The sequence below is a fragment of the Rattus rattus genome, chromosome 2, assembly GCF_011064425.1.
Source record: "Rattus rattus isolate New Zealand chromosome 2, Rrattus_CSIRO_v1, whole genome shotgun sequence".
Classification (NCBI taxonomy): Eukaryota; Metazoa; Chordata; class Mammalia; order Rodentia; family Muridae; genus Rattus; species Rattus rattus.
The window spans coordinates 229,086,590-229,092,378 of NC_046155.1; positions in this window are offsets into that span (position 1 = coordinate 229,086,590).

Below are 5,789 nucleotides of genomic sequence, written 5' to 3' on the forward strand. Positions count from 1 at the left end.
TAAATGTTTGCAAGCCACAAATTTAGTTCAGCCCGTGGTACATTTGTGCCTGTTTTGCATTCTACTGAACTACTTTGATTATATACCTAGTCATTCATTTGCTCAAGTATTTGTTATATCTCTTATGAACAGGAACTGGTGCCAGGGACTAAAGTAGACACACGGGTCAAGATGTACTTATGTCATCCAGGACATGGGATCTGAAAGACACAAAGCAAGCACTTCCAAAGTCCAAAAGATGAAAAGAAAGTATTTGGAAGGAAGACTAGGAAAAGCGGCCGTGGGCGTGGTATGTATTAGTTTGGTTCCTGTAACTGTCATCAAATGCCATGGCCAAAAGCACCTTGGGGAGGAAAGGGTTTATTTGGCTTACGTCATCACCGAAGGAAGTCAAGGCAGGAACTAATGCGGAAACTATGGGAAAATACTGCTTATTGGCTTGCTCGGTCTTATTTCTTAACAACCCAGGACCCAAGGGTGACAGCATTCACAATAGTCTGGGTGTTCTCACGTCAATCATTAAGCAAGAAAATGACTCCACAGAATTGCATTCGAGCCCATCCGATGGAAGGAAGTTATCAGGTGAAGTTCCCTCTTTCTAGATAACTTTACTTTGTTAACTAGCTAGTTCAATAACCAGCTATATATCATGGATTATTATATATTAAGTATGTCCTATCTCATATGTCAGTGTTAGGTAGCTTTGTTCAAAGCCTATCTTTTCTTTTACTCTCTTTCTGTTTCTCACTTTCTCCTGATGGTGGCCTTCTATCTTCCTGGGTCCTGAATTGACCCAAGGAAGTGTTACCTAAAGTTTCTAAACTTGTTTTTCTGATGCCTGATGCCTGATGCTACTTCCTGTAGGATGATGTCATTATGCAAGTGAAGGCAGATACAAGATAGAACAAGGCCTGTCATTGGATGAGAAGGAAGGATGGGCAGGAGAAAAATTTTAAAGAGGAGGAGGAAACTGGAGTGAGGAAGAAGAAGCAGCTGAGAGAACATGGAGGCAGATTCCTCTCTGCACATTTACAGGTTGTTATGAATGTTCTTAAGGGATGGATGTGTACAGGGCTTTGTATGTCTAGATGGGCAATTATATATTATCAACTGGACCAGAGGTTATTGTGTTGTGTGTTCTTTCATGTGGTGATTTAATTGAATTCAAGAGAGTGTGTGGTGGCTGGAGACACTGGGCCGCCACAGAATTGGGATGTGTATGTCTGGCATGGTGGCAGCCTGCCTTGGAAACTAGATGGGTAGAGAGATTGGTTGCCAGGCTCAGAGAGTAGCCATCGGCATTGTGATATGGGATGGAGCTCAGCGGGTGAGATGCTTTGCTGACTGATGCCAGATCTAGTGTGGGATAAAAGAAACCATTTATTTTAATTTTACAGCAATATCTTCCCAAGAAGAAAGATCTCAGTCTCTTTAAAGATGTTTTTGGAGTGATTGTGTCTCCACTGATACTGATGGGCACAGTAGATTTTTTTTTCCAGCTAACCAACTTTCCCACATGTTTTTTCCTGTTCTCCCTGTAACAAAAGCCTCTGCATTCAATCTGGAAGAATCTATGCTTTTTGGATCAACTGTCTCTCTGGAGAGCCCCAAGTGGGGTATGCCCAAGCTCCATTACGGAATATGTTACATTCTGATAGGTAAAAGAAGAAATGGCAGGCAAACCAGAGAAGGAATGGCTCTTGGCCCTTTCTGACTTCATTGATGAGCTGGTTGATTTTGCAAAGATATAATGCACACGTAATCTGCACAGGAATAAACATGATTATCCCATTCTCCCTTCATTTTGCCTAAAAAAAAAAAAAACAAAAAAAAAAACTGGCTAATATGCCTTAGCACTTCACGCTGCAAGTCTGAAAATATTGCTTGGAAAATGTAAAGAACGATTTTTGGAAAAATTAGGATGTCTTGGCCCAGTGAGATGGTCCCACAGGGAAAGCCATTTGCATCCATACCTGACAATTTGAGTTTGATTCCTGGGGCCTACTTGGTGGTTGATGTTTCCTGCAAATTCCCTTCTGACTTTTACAGGCATGCTGCGGCACATACACACACAGAGAAAGATAGACAGATGATGAATATGCACATATATACATCATAAATTAATACTTAGATACATAGATACATAGATGGATGGATAGATGATTAATAGCTACATAGATACATAGATACACAGATACACAGATATATAAGTAGATACATAGATAGATACAAAGAATAAAAATGAGATATCTTTCTGTTCAAATGTCCTTCTGAAATGTTGATTTTAAATGGAGTTGGCTTGGGGTGAGAGTGTTCATTACTTACATAATCTAAAGTTCTGCTACATGAACTCACACTGTAACTTGGCTCATGACAACCTTAAAATTCAAATATTGCCATAAGTTGCCACTAAGAATATCTTTCCTTTTCTGATGACCTTATCCAATCTCACAAGACTGCTGGGATCCGGGAGCCATTAAATATAAAATTCCTCTAATCATTTCCTTATCTCAAACCTCTTGCCTGGTCTTCACTGTTAACAGAGAAAATGTTAGAAATCAAAACCCCTGAGGTTATCATGTGGGAAGAAAACCAGTTCAAAGGAAAAACAAAACCATAGAACATAGAGTTCTGCCCTGGTGCTGACTGTGAGTGAAACATACACAAGACAGTTATTCATAAACCTGAGGTAACATCCTTTTAAATTTTATTTAAAGAAATGCTATAGTAGCTGAAACTGGAGCCTACAAGAATTTCTATAAACATGTCATTTTTCCTGAGATTCAGACACATAGACTTATTATTATAAAATTCTTCAGAATTCACAAACTTTTCCATGCTACAATAGCATACATTTCAACATTTAGTTTGGGGGGGGAAAAGACGTTTAGAAAAGTTTGTGAATTTTTCTAGTAAGCAAACCAATAATTAGGTCTAGACACATGAAAATTATCGAGTGTCTCTCCTTAACCCCACCTCCAAGCACCACAGCAAAGACTGTCTCCATGTTTTTAAAATTTACATTGGAATTTTATTCTAAGAGAAATATGGAGAAAGAGTGGGGAGTAGAGATTACTCTCCGGGTCTAAGAACTTGGAACAAAACAGTCTGATTGGACATATAACTTCTGGGATGGCCAAGGCAAGCAATGGACATTAGGAGAGAATGGAGAAATGGCACACACACACACACACACACACACACACACACACACACACCCCACATGAAATTCACCATGCAAAGTTTATTGGTCTCCATTTTGTACTTTGTAAATGTTTTTGAAAGTAAGAGCTCCCTTTTAATCCAAGTGTTTTAAAACGTGCATCCTGACACACAGCAACGGTGCCTCTGTCTATTTAGCTTGGGGCCTATATAAAATGGTAGATTCTTTACAATAACCCCACAGTCCACCAAGTCTGCCTCCTCCCCGGGGCCCCGAGATCTGAGACTTAGTCATTAGTCCTTTGTGGATTGGTAGCATTGTGAGTCACAGAACAGTTCTGTCTACGATATGACAGCCCATGAGACCCACAGAAAGGGGGTGGGGTGGGTGGATTTGAGTTGGTGAATTTTTCTGCCAATTGTGGTTGTAGGTCTACAGATAGAACATCTAGTTCCATCCAGGAAGGCTGGGAAGAAAGTGGTATGGAAAAGGGTTGTTGCTATCTGGGATCCTAAAATCTAGTATATATAGAAATGTCTGTTGCCTGGGGACAAGACAGTGGCAGCCCCCTTGGTTCTCTTCAGTTCTCCCACCCAGCCCCTTCCAAGGAACAGATGTTGAAGCCAGCGCTACTCAAATTCTTGCCGCTGATCCCACCAAGGTTTCTTTCCCTTCCCCTCCTATTTAACCATCTTGGAAATGAGGTTAGTCCTCTGTGATTGTCATTTTGTTCCAAATTCTCGGAATGTTTTATGATTGCCAAAGGTTTCCTTACTGATTTAGGGCAGGAAAAATATGAATGTGCAAAACTTGAGTCTTAATAAAATAAAATAAAAAAATTCGGCATCTCTATGTGGTTAAGCAAAGGCTGTAGGGTTGGTGGGGGTGGGGGAAGGGGCAGTAAGAAACAACTTCTGGGTAGTTTTGCTTTGTTAATCGACCTAAACATAATAGTATTCACCACTAAAAATTGAGAAATTGCCACCAAATAAAGGGTATAAAAATAAAGATTACCACAAAATGGTCCTATCCAAAGACAATCTCTTTTATGTTTTAGAGTCCTTTTAGACTTTTCCATACATATTCGTGTGCAAACACACAGTCACCCCTCGAAGGGTACCAGAGGATACCTTTTCTTTTTCTGCCATCCATTGCGAAATCTACCTACCTTCTTCACTCATTATAATCGTATGCCGTCTTTTCATGCCAGTGTATATAGTTCCTTTTTAACCACTGCATCAGATTCTGTTAAGTCAATGGACTTTTACTCACCACCCAATACAATACAAAATTTTCTTTCTTATTTTTCAACTATTATAAGCAACAGTGAAGGTCATATCTTCAAATACATACCCACTCCTTTTTTTTTCCCCAAAATAGATTTTCTAGGTTAAACTGTTTGCATATTTTAAATTCCAATGCGTGTTTCGAAACTGCCATGCAGGAAGCTGATACCAATCGGACTCCCACTACTAAGATATAAGAATGCCCATGTCTCCAGAAAGCCAGCACCAGGATTTTCTCTACCATTAATAGACAAACAGATCTCCAGTTTCACTTCAGTGAAAGAGACTCCTGCAGCTGAATTTATTTTTCTGTATTTATTGGCCATTACCAGTGTTTCTTAAGTTCACTTTGTTTTTAAAGCCTTCCAGCTGATCAGAATTAGGATTTATGAGAGGGGGAGTAATTTATTTTAATATTTATTTTATGTGTATGTATGCATGTATGGTTGTCTGTATGTACACCATGATACTGGTGCCCACAAAGGACAGAAAAAGAATGCAGAACCCGTGGAGCTGGAGTTACAGTTGATTTATACTGAGTATGTGAGCACACACACACACACACACACACACACACACACACACACACACACACACACACACACACACGGTTTGGGTGCTGTGTCCCCTGCAAGCACAGTTAGAGCAGTTAGCATTCTTAAACATCGTCCCATTTCTCCAGCCCAGCAATTCTTTTCGTTTAGTTTCTTGTTGGCCTGTGAATTTTTTTCCTTATAATTTTAATAACCTTTATCTAACTCAGTCTCTGTTAAATATAAGTTCCACAAAGGCCCAAATCACCTTCTTCATCACAATATAGGCACTATAGGCAACTGAGTGCTTCTCAACCTTCCTAATGCTATGACCCTTTAACACAGCTCCTCACGTTATGGTGACCCCCAACCATAAAATGATTTCATTGCCCCTTCTTAACTGTAATTTTGCTACTGTCTTGAATCATAGTACAAATATCTGATATGCGGGATGACTGATATGTGCCCCATGGACACGGCAGTCCACAGACTGAGAACTGCTGCTCTACCGTGATGCTTAACCTAAGGAAGATACTCAGAATTTGTGTAGAATGACTGGCCCTGCTATCATACATGTTATACTTTACCAGTGTGTTATGTATCTTTTAAGCTTATTTTTAAGTTATTATTAATATTATCAGTGCATGTTAGTACACATGATGTGAGAAGAGGGTGTATGTGGTAGTCAGAGGACAACTTTTGGGAAATGGTCCTCTCTATCCAACTTTACATGGGTCTTGAAGATAGCATCTTTACCTTCTGAGCTATCTTGCTGAATATAACTTTATTCTCAAATAGACACACACA